Genomic DNA, 12,175 nt, shown 5'->3' with positions numbered 1-12,175 from the left:
CCTTGCAGGAAGGGCAAGCACAGATGTCATTCGATCACAGACTAGGGAGTAGAGCATAAATATTTTGTGAAGGAGCGGAACTGGCAGAGGTACCGTAAAGATGTGGAGAGGAAATTGATTGACTGGGATGTAGGGTGCAGAACCCTACCGTTATGTGCAAAAAATGCATTGTGAGCACACCCTACCAATAAGGTCCCTGGTGGTAGGATGTAGAACCCTACCATAAGGGCACGACATTCCAGGTTACAGAACCAACCTGGGCTCCCACCAGCCATCCTCCCTCACATATCGCCCTAGACTATAAATACTTATCTCCTACCCTCATTTTAGGGTTAGTACATGTTTTAATCTTAGTTAGTTGGGCATTGCTCCTTCCACTTCTTCTCCATGGGGATGACCTCTATGTGAGAATATCTAAGTGGATGTTAAGGCCCATATCATAGGAAAGATCCTCCAAGGATTCAAGGCCCCATCTCTCGAGAGCAGGAAGACTACCCTATTACTTGTATCCCATGTTGAACTCAGATCAATGTATCCTCGTGTGTTTTTATGGATCTATATGATGTGTGGTCGAAGATTATTCTTGAGAGTTTGTTGATTTATATTTGGTTTTCTCCCTTTCACCCCTCCTTGTGTGAAAAGATCGACACCCCCAGGTTTGCCCTGTATCATCTTGGTATCATGAGCCACATTGATTCACATTTTGGAGTCTCATCCCCCATCTGATAGCCAATTTTCATTTGATTTGACCTAATTTCAAAAATCACCATAAAAATAGCCTTACCAAAATTTCTAGGATTTGTTGGTTTTGAGGGGATTTTGTTGATTTTGATCAGTGGATTTCGTGTTTGACAAGTGGATGTGGCCTTCCCTCCGACCAATTTATACCAAATTTTCTTTTTCATCGACGAATTTGGTTTCTCTCCGTTTTTTTGCCCAAGTCTCAGATCTGGAAATTATGGTTCGTCCGAGTTTTCCCGATCCAAGGAACTTTCGCCCCCACCCAGAACTTTCGGCCATCGGACTCTCTCGACGACATGGACCTTCCGGCCTCCGGAACATCTGGCATCCCCGAAACCTCCTGCCTAAACAGTTTTTTTCGCTTCCGCATTCTCGCAATCTTTTCGCCATTTGAGATTTTGAGTCGCATATTTGTTGTTTCCTAAGGTGTTTTGACTACTTAGGAGCATTTCTTCATCGTTACCGCCACTCATCTTCGCGCGAATAATCTCTGACCAACTAATTGTTGACACCTCACCGTAAGCAAGGGCGGTAACCGCGATGACACTCTTGTTTATACCCTTATCATTGCATTGTTACCCCGAGCCTATTTGCGTAACTTGCCTATCGAGACTAGCCATTGAGTATTGCCGGGCTACGCTAGTTGTGCACTTTAGTGATACATACTCTGCATAGCTACAATTCCGTGCATATATCATCGTATCATCTCTTGTGTTACAAAAATAGTTCTTGCACATACATAATTATTATCTTGGTGTGCACGTCCCACATAGTGACTATACAAATATCACCGCCAAAAGAAAAGGAGAAGAAAGGATTCGAAGAAAAGATAAAAAGCAATAGCATCACCAAATTTCATATCGTACTTGATCATCTTGGATCACTTGAGCGAGTAACATCCCGCCTCATACATACATAGCAAAGTCGGGACAGAAAGACGACACATTTTGTTTCTTATATGTTGTGCACAAGTTTGTATCATGACTATTCGAGCAATCGTGCTAGTGTCTCTCTAGTGTTGTGCACCACAAACTTTTTTCCATGGATACTGAAAGCACAACTTCTCCCTAGGTGGTTTTGGTAATTAATAATAACATATATTTCATTGGACGAATGATTCTACCGAGTATATTTCAGGAAGAGTTCAATGAATGGATTGGCAAAGGGTTATAAGGAGATTCCCTAGATGCATGGAACATCAAACGGCAACAAGCTTCAAGACTCTACATTTTGCATTTTGTGAGAAATCACATTTGAGTCCATAGGAAAGCCAATACTATTAAAACGAGACGAGGTATCTATGATGATATGGTTGCTCAAGTGCTTAGAGTTAGCCACAAAAAACCCTCATGAATTCTCCCACAAATATATTATTTCCAAACCCTAAAACCTAAAATCGGTGCCACCAAGTTTACACATTCGACCCTACCGAGTTTTTACTTAGACAGAATCCAGAGGCAAACCCTAGCCACTCGGTGGTACCAAGTTCCATTTTGTTACAACCAAAAACAGTGATCAACCTTCTCGTATCCATTTACTAAAAGTCGGAATTTCTGAATTTTATGAATTGGTGCCACCGAAGTGAGGAACTACCTAGGCGAGCCAATATAACACTTACCGAGTTTTATACATCGATCTCATTGAAACGCTGAAAGTTGCCACATTTTGCACTAGTTGGTGTAACCGAGTTTCTGCTTCGGTTCCATCGAGTTGGGCAATAATGTTGTAACAGTTGGATTTTTAGAGATGCCAATATATACCCATCCACCTCCCTCTCATTCATAGAGAGAGCACTCAGAACAAGCCAACACTTGTCGCATCCATTTTCTAAGAGAGAACCACTAATCATGTGTTCAGATCAAGATATTCCAGTCCAACCATATGAATCTCGATTTCTAGCCTTCTCAAGTGACGGTGTCCGGGAATAGGGGGTACTCAACACATCGTCTCCCGACCAGTGGGTTAGGCTGAGTGAGGGAGTTCGGGATTAGGGGGTTCTTGTGTCGCTTACCTATCCATATGCGCCGGGCTCTCTGAGCTGTTCTACCATGGACAAAAGTGTTGAATTCTAGATGGAATGTTTCGAAGACTTGGCATGCAATCGAAGGAGATACATGCATCGACATATTCCTTCTATGTTGTAACCGACCTTGTGTAAACCCTGACACCCCTAGTGTCGATATAAGCCAGGGGGTCATAGCTCGCAGGATAGATCAAGCTCATTACGATTAGGGTTTAGACCACAACATCCATCTCACAGTAGATGAACTCTATACTGTGAACTCTCTCATCAATAACAACAAGAGCGGGACGTAGGGTTTTACCTCCATCAAGAGGGTATGAACCTGGGTAAAACACCGTCCCCATTGTCTCTTGTTACCCATCGACCCTAGATCCATAGTTCGTACCCCCTACTCGAGATCATCCGGTTTTGACACCGACATTGGTGCTTTCATTGAGAGCTCTGCTACTGGATCACGGGAAGGATCAATGGCTTGTTTGATCACCAACGACGACATTGAGTCCGGAGATATCTTTGTATCTGACCAACCCTCTGCTTTCGGCAGCACCTCGCACTTCAAGGTGGCTCACCATCAGATTGATGGGATCACTCCAGGGTAGGAATTTAAGTTCGGCAAGTTGGAATTCGTCGCCAACGCCCGAGGAGACTAGATCTTTTTCGAGATTCCGGTTGTTCCCGGGGACCTCGGAGAATCCGAAGCTTCAACTTTGGACCCTACTTTGGACTTCAAGTCCAGGATAGGTTTTAAAACCGATTCGTCCTTGAGCCAAGATCCGACTATGGAGTTCGAGGGCACGACGGTCATCCCACCCGAATACACTTCTTACGCCGGAGCCTCGGAGTGCAGTCCCATCGGGGTTTCGATCGTCGGTCCGGCGGATCTCTCATGGTCAAATGAGACTAAGACCCAAGAAAGAACCGATGACTATTCGCACAAGCGGCCTCCTACATAGGACCTTTCCGGCCTTGGAGCTAGGTGCATGGAACTTCATTCATCGCCCACCACCCACTTTGTCGCCATCATTGAATATCTAACCGATCTGTTAGACTTATATTCTGAAGAAGCCGAAGATATGGACATGGCTATTAAATCACCACACCCTGCCGTCATAGGACGATGGATTGCCACCTCCACTTACGATGTCTACATGGTGGACATCCCGAGGGACGAAGCTGTTAGAGCATATATCTCCATATGTGGTTTTGGTAATTGATGACAATTCCTATGGACTAATGGTTGCCTTAAGTTATATTTATAGGATTTGTCCATAGGCACTTCTTGAAGTCCATCTGTTGGGTTCAAGGAGTTTATATGATGACCAAGATGGTATTCAAGGTATTATCCAAAGAATGGTCGTAGAGACGCAAGGTTGATCAAGATCTCAGACAAAGAGTAAATCAAGATGATCAACACACAAAGCGTACAAGATGTACCGAGAGGGATCAAGTGATCCCATGGTATGGTAAGCATTGTCCATTACGTGTTTGTGTACTAACCCATGGTCTTCGTGAGAGTTCTATGTGGGGTTAGGTGTGTCTCCATGGGCTTGCGTCTAGAGGAAGATCTCATACAAAGCGTACAAGATGTACCGAGAGGGATCAAATGATCCCATGGTATGGTAAGCATTGTCCATTACATGTTTGTGTACTAACCCATGGTCTTCGTGAGAGTTCTATGTGGGGTTAGGTGTGTCTCCATGGGCTTGCGTCTAGAGGAAGATCTCATACAACCCATGAAGGATGACATCAAGTGGTGATCGGCATCAAGATTGCGGTGTGCAAGTTCAAGTGGATCAGCACGAAGATATCATGCTTGAAGCTTGTCGTCCATTGTGGTGGCAATTGCCTTGTGAAGATATGCTGAAGAGTGGCTCACCCATAGTGAGTATGGGGGATCAATCAACTAGTCTTCATCAAGCCAACGCAATCAAGAAAGATGGTCCATCTTGAGGAATCCAAGATCATCATCATCAAGATCAAGAGGACAAGGTGCAAGGTATAGGTTTGCCCTTGATAGGCTTTCTGTTTTAGGATAGGATTTCGTATCGTTCGTTGAGAGCTCAAACCATTTGCATCCTTGCATAATCCTTCTTGGTTCTTGTTTGGTTTTTCTCTTTGTGAGTTTTAGAGCTTATGGCCATCTTCATGAAAAGCTCGAGTTCATCGAAAACGGAGTCCATATGCATCTTCTATGATGTTTTCGATGTTGGAAGTTTTTACCGGTCTTATTCAAAGAAGGATTCTCACCATTTTCTTATGTGCCTTTTCTCACTTGATTCTTATTGATATTTCTATCAAGATTGTGTTATCCCATGTCATTAGCTTTCCAAGAAACTTGGTTTCGTTGAAATCGAAGTCCGTATGCGAAAGTTAGAGAAGATTCAGTATCGAGCGGTAGTACCGCTCCTGGTGCTAGCGGTAGTGCCGCTCCTGTAGCTGTAGTACCACCCCCGGAGCTGTAGTACTGTCCCCAGGGCGGTAGTAATTTCTTACTACCACTCCCTAGCGGTAGTACCGCTCTAGGAGCGGTAGTACCGCTCCGGGCGGGCGGTAGTACCACTTCGGGACGGCAGTACCTCTCCCTGAGCGGTTGTTCTTTGTCGGACTTTTTGCGAAGACTTTCTCTAAAGGTAGTACCGCCGGGGCTAGAGGTAGTACCACGAGGGCTAGCGGTAGTACCGCTCGGGTCTAGCGGTAGTACCTCCAGGGTCTAGCAGTAGTACCGCCAGGGCTAGCGGTAGTACCGCTGTGCTCGGGCTGTAAGTGGGGGTAACGGTCTGATTTCTTCCCCCACTATATAAAGGGGGTCTTCTTCCCCCTTGGACTGATCTATCTGTTGAGCTCGTGTTCTTCCCCCATTGTTGACCTTCTTAGAGCTTGCTAACTCTCAATCCCTCCAATGATTCTTGCTTGTTCTTGAGGGAAAAGAGAGAGGAGATCTAGATCCACATCTCCACCAATCACTTTCTCCTCTATGTGAGGGGAACCCCTTGGATCTAGATCTTGGAGTTCTTTGTGAGCTCCTTGTTCTTCCTCTCATATTTCTCCATAGCTTTTGTTGTTGTGGAAGGATTTGAGTGTGAGGGACTTGACCACTTTGTGTGTTATTGCCATTGCATGAGTTGCATCGGTTTGAGTTCTCCACAATGATACATGGAAGTGAAGTTTGAGAAGCCATATTACCTTTTGGTACTTAGTACCCTAGAGATTGTTCTTCGTGGATGCTTTGGCGTCCTAGAATGTTTGTGGTGTCTTGGAGCTCAATCATTGTGGTGTAAAGCTCCGGGCAAGCGTCGGGGTCTCCAATTAGGTTGTGAAGATTGCCCCGAGCAATTTGTACGGGTACCGATAACCGCCCCCAAGGGTTGCCATTTGTACGGGTTCGGTGACCGCCCTCAAGGGACCTTAGTGAAATCGCGACATCTAGCATTGTGCGAGGGCGTGAGGAGATTACGATGGCCTTAGTGGCATCTTGGGGAGCATTGTGCCTCCACACCGCTCCAACGGAGGTTAGCATCCGCAAGGGTGTGAACTTCGGGATACATCATCGTCTCCGCGTGCCTCGGTTATCTATTACCCGAACCCTTTACTTATGCACTTTACTTTGTGATAGCCATATTGTTTATTTTCATATATCTCACTACCACTTAGTTATTTATCTTGCTTAGGATAAGGAGTTGGTGCACACAAGTGAGCCTAGTTGTTTTAGGTTTTTTGCTTGACAAATTAAACGTTAGTTTTATTCCGCATTTGTTCAAGCCTAAACCGTAATTATTTTAAAGCGCCTATTCACCCCCCTCTAGGCGACATCCACGTCGTTTCAATTAGTATCAGAGGTAGGTCTATCTTTATTAGGTTTAACCACCTAGAGAGTAAGGATGTCGACTAGGGGTTTAGGATTCACTGCCACTCTTAGTTTCGATGGCACAAATTTTGATGTTTGGGTAATTCGCATGCTTAATCACTTTTGGGTCTTGTACCCAAATTTAGAGCGAATTGTAGATATGGGTATTTCTCCTCCAAAGGATTCTCAAAATATATCTTTAGAGGATGAGAAAAACTCTTATTTCGATGCTCAAGCTTCTAATGTGCTTTTTGATGCTTTGAGCAATGTAGTTATATTTCAACTCATGCCATTCCGGGATGCTCATGAGTTGTGGTCAAAGCTTCAAGATAAATATGGTACGTCCAAGATTTGTGGGAATGATTGTTCTCCCTCCACCTCCGGTCGTGTGGTCTTCTCAACTTCATCTACTTCACCTACATGTGGATTGCCACAAGGTAATGATATGGTGAGTAGTGGTGATCATTGCAATGATGATAGTGGGTTTCTTGTTGATGATCCTTCATCACTATATTATTGCAATGATTCATCTTTGGGCATTAACACTTCGAGCACTCTAAATATTCTACATGCTTGTGTTGATAGTCCTTGCATATCATGTAAAAACTGCTTGACTAAATCTCACGATGATATGCTTCCTATATCTTGTTGCCATGATAAAAATATATATATTTCCTCGAGTTGTTGTGCTAACAGTGTAGAGGAAATTCATCACTCCATGGAACAAGATGTGGCCTTGAATGATGCTTTAAGGAATCCTACATCATCATCTATTGTTACTCACTTTTGCCTTATGGCTAAGGCTTCAAAGGTATCTCCTACTTTGAATCCCAATGTATCTCATGATGATGATGTTGATGACAATGAGGATGAGAATAATGATGAAGAGAGTGATATTATTGCATCCTTAAAAATTAAGGGTGAAATTATTTTTAAATCTCTTTATAAGAATAAACTTGCTTGTTCCAACTTCTTGGAAATCATGTATATTGCCACTGAGGGCAAGAAATACATTGAGGAGTTGGAAGCTCATCTCGAGGAGCATGAGGCCACCATTGAGACAATGGAAGGTCATGAGCATGATTACACTAACGAGATAGTGGAGCTATCTCAAGCTCTTGAAAATGAACAAACCACCAAGGAATCTCTTGAGGAAACCTTTGCTATAGAATTATCTAGATTAAAGGAATCCCATGATAGAGCTCTCGAGGTGGCTAATGAATTTAGAACTAAAACCGATAAGCTTGAAGTTGCACATGATAAACTCGTTGAGGACTATGAGCACCTCGAAAATGGCTCAAGGGCTATTAAGAGTTCGCTCATCGAACTCACCGAGTCTCATGCTCAACTTGAAGCTTCATATGCTAAAGAGCTTGCCAAGTTGCCTTCTCCTCTTATTGTTAATAATGATGCTTGTGCTACTAACTCTACTTCTTGTGAAGCATCAATTTTAAAGGAGAATGTTGAGCTAAGGGCTCAACTTGAGTTGCTATCTAGCAATTATGGGAAATTGGAAGAAAGTCATGTAATGCTCACAAGCTCTCATGATGATCTTCTAGTATCCCATAATGTGCTAAAATCAGCTCATGAGGCTATTACTACCAAGGTAACATCGAGTGAGCCTCATATGGACATTAGCACTACTTCTAGTCAAAAATCTATATTGCCATGTGCTAGTCCTCGTAATTCATCTACTCATAATGTTGCTACATCTTGTGATGAATTACTTTCCATGCCTTGTTGCTCTAACAATGAAGCTTATACTTCCTCTAGTACTTGTGTTTATACTAACCATGTAGAGGAAATCAAAGAGCTCAAGGCCCAAGTCACTTCCTTGAATAAAGACTTGGAAAAGAGTCATGAAGGAATGTCCACGCTCAACAATGTTTTGTGTGAGCAAAAATTCCGAATGACAAATTTGGACTTGGATTCAACTCCAACAAGAAGAATAAGTCCAAAACTTCAAGAAGAAGGGCCAAGAACAAGTCAATAATCCAGCCAAGATTATTTGCTTCAAGTGTAAAATTGAAGGGCACCATGTTAGATCTTGCCCACTAAAGAAGAAGCCCCAAAGTCACAAGCAACAAGGGAAGAGTCCACAAGTGCACTCACATACTCAATTACAAGTTGAGGAAAGGCCCCTTCCCAAGAAGACCCAAGCCAACACTCCTCATGTTGAGAAATCAATAGGGAAGAAATTAAAGGGTAGATGTTGCTAGTTATGTCGTGAGAAGGGTCACTTCGCTACTTCTTGCACGAGAGGTAATTTATCCAACCCAATCATTATTGATGATATCTATTCTCTTGGGAAGGATAAGGTTGGCAATGTGTTTGCCAAGTTTGTTGGTACTCAAAGTGGTGTCAAGAAAAGTACCATTTGGGTTGCCAAGCCTATTGTGACTAACCTTTTAGGACCCAACGTGGTTGGGGACCAACAAGCTCAAACTTGATCAATAGGTGTTTGTGGAGGACATTAGAGACTTGGATACATAATGAAGAATTAAGGGGTCTTCATCATTCATATTGTCTCAAGCCAAGTCATTTGGATTATCGAGTTTCTATCTTATATCCAATGTGCCTTCTTACGGTAACTTGTACTTAAACTGTTTACATTGTTAGTTGCTTGCCCCTTTGCATGTTGTGGTTTTGTACCTTGCATGTGTTTGTATATGTTGTGCTTCCAACTTGCTTATCTTGAGTAATCGAGTATGTGTATGTTGGTTTGCATATCATCTACATGTGAGTCTTGTATTGAGCCTTTTTGCATCTTGTTTGTATCTTTGTTGGCTCTTGTGAGAGATTAATGGATTATCCCATCGTGGGGGAGTGATGTGCTTTGCACACTTCACAATCCTATAAATGTGTATACATGGGGAATACCACTTAGTATTGATATTTCAAGATTATCTAGTTTCTATGTGGTATGTCTTACTCGTGAGAAACTCAAATTCTATATGGTCCATTAATTATCTTTTGTTGGTTTTAATTTTCCACTTGTTAATATTGTTGGGTTATCACATTATGGGGGAGTAATATGCTATGTGCATATTACAAGCCTAGAAAATGTGTACATTTGAGGTATTGCCACTTAGTGTTGATATTGTAAATTATCTTGTTCCTAGGTGGCATGTTAGCTCTACAAGTATCATTTGCTTTCGTTTTATGGGTAAAGATGATGTTGGATATATTTGCGATCTACCAATGAGTATTATTTCCAAAATACTTCTTGTCCTTGACAATTGGTATTCCCATCATGTGGTAGGAATTGCTAATCGTCTTTACATTGGATTTTGTGTTTCGTTTGTCTTCCTTGCCTCTTGTGGATCTATTTTAACATGCCTAGTGTTTTTATAGATATAGAGAAAGTGACGATCCCATCTTGTGCATTTTGTATTTAAATGCAAATTCTATATAATGCACATCTCTTGGGGGAGCTATCCTATTTTCTTTAGAACACTCTCTTTATTCGCCCATCATAAAATTTTGTGATTCCCATCAAGTGTGTGTTGAAGGGAGGAAAGTCTTGCTCTTTATTATGCTTTGTGCCATCATGAAAATTTGTCGAGGGTTGGTTTGTTGGAACCTAGCTCTCTTTTGGAAACTAGATACCTCGTGTTTGTTTTCCTTCAATTGGTATCTTGTTTCCTTTTATTTGGCATGTGTCAATGGATATCTCATTCCTTGAGGTATCTTTTCATTGATATCCTTCAAGTGATAGTTTTTCATTTGGTATCTTATTATCACTTGATACCTTGTCTTTTGGTGTATTATCAACTTTGTGTTGTGTTGATTCTTGAAAGCCTTGAGCATGCATATTCACTATATATAGCTTCTTTTGCTTGCTTTCTTTCTTTGACCCAATATATAGGGGAAACTCCACCTTGTCATAAATTGGCTAAAGTGTGCATGAAATTCAAATTCATATCTATGTGCACATATGTATGTGGAGTTTGTCCTATGTATTGTTGGTTTTCTAACTCTTTGGTCCCAATGAGCTTGGGCACCATTTTGTTTGTTTTGTTGTTCCAGGAACAATTGGAGATGCATTCGATGCTTGGCTCACCTATAAGGAAGGTGTTGGGACCATCTGATTATTGGAGCCAAGTTAGGATGATCAACGAACAACTGTCTACTACATCAATCCAATGTTGTCTCGATAACAAGTATCTACTTCATGCATTCATTTCTTGCAAAGGCCCAAACCTGTCTTTTCTTTTCCATGTTGCATCATGGCATGAATCTCTTGATTCGTTCTTGTATACTTGTTTCCTTTCTCAAAGCATCCGAATGATGATGTCTTATTGCTAGTTGGGATGTCTTTGATGTTCGTATGTTGGAAGTTCATATTGTACAATAAGAAAATATCAGGCCATGTACTATGCTTCCAAGCAAAGATCTTATTGATACATTTATGACTTCCTTTTTGATATCTTGTTTGTTCCTTCTTGTAACCATTTCGTGTGTACATCCTTCTTTGTGGATATATATCATCACGATTGCCTTCTACTTAGAATCTTTTACACATGAGAGAAGTTACATCTCTAATTGATATCCTCTTTTCTTTCATGTCCACCGTTGCATTTTCTTTTTCAGTTTTGGTGGCTTCTGAAAAGAACTCGATGACGCCTAGAGGGGGGGGTGAATAGGCTATTTCAAAACTTCTTTGGATTTGGCTTGAAACTAATGCAGAAATAAACTAAGAGGGTACTTGTCAAGCACAAATCCTAAATGCACTAGGCACTGCAACGTGTATCAACAACACGATCTACCAAGATGGAGACAATATAGTTACTAACAAGCACAAGTAAGTTGCACAAACTTACTTGAGCTATATCACACGACGAGTAGGTGAACAACACAAGATACTAGATCACACTATATCACACGATATATCAAAAGCTGCAAGTATGAACGTGTGGATATACAAGGTATGCTTGAATGATTAATCTTGTACAAGAAATAGCCAACACAATATAATGAGCACAAACAATATGCAATGTATGTATGCTCAAGTAACACAAGTAAACCACAAGTAAGAAGTTAGGGTTAAGGATAACCAAGGTCACTGAGACGAAGATGTATCCCGATGTTCACTTCCTTGGAGGGAAGCTAGTCACCATTAGAGAGGTGGATGTTACCACGAAGGCACACCAACGCCATGAAAGCTCACCCTATTCTCCCTTTGAGATAACACCACGAAGGCGTTTCTCAACCACTAGTGGTAAGCCTTTGAGGTGGCTTCCAAACCCTCACAAACTTTTCCGGGGGATAATCACACGGATTGATTCCTCTCCGAAGAACTCCTACCACCTAGGAGTCTCCAACCTCCAAGAGTAACAAGATCACGGGGAATGCTCAAAACTTGCTCAAATCTCAAATAGCTTGGGTTGAGAGGAGGAGAGGGAGACGATCTATCTTTTGATTGGAACAACTCTCAAAGGGGCTCACAAATGCTCTTGGGATCTAAGATTTGGTGTGAGCAAATGTGTGTGAGGTAGAAGTGTGTTCTTATGAGGATAAGGCTGTGTTGGGCACCCTCTCATGAAGTGGGAGGGGGGGGGGGTATT

Source organism: Hordeum vulgare, chromosome 4H (genome assembly GCF_904849725.1).
Source record: "Hordeum vulgare subsp. vulgare chromosome 4H, MorexV3_pseudomolecules_assembly, whole genome shotgun sequence".
Taxonomy (NCBI): Eukaryota; Viridiplantae; Streptophyta; class Magnoliopsida; order Poales; family Poaceae; genus Hordeum; species Hordeum vulgare.
The sequence above is the reverse complement of the archived record's forward strand: the minus strand, read 5'-3'. Positions refer to the sequence as shown.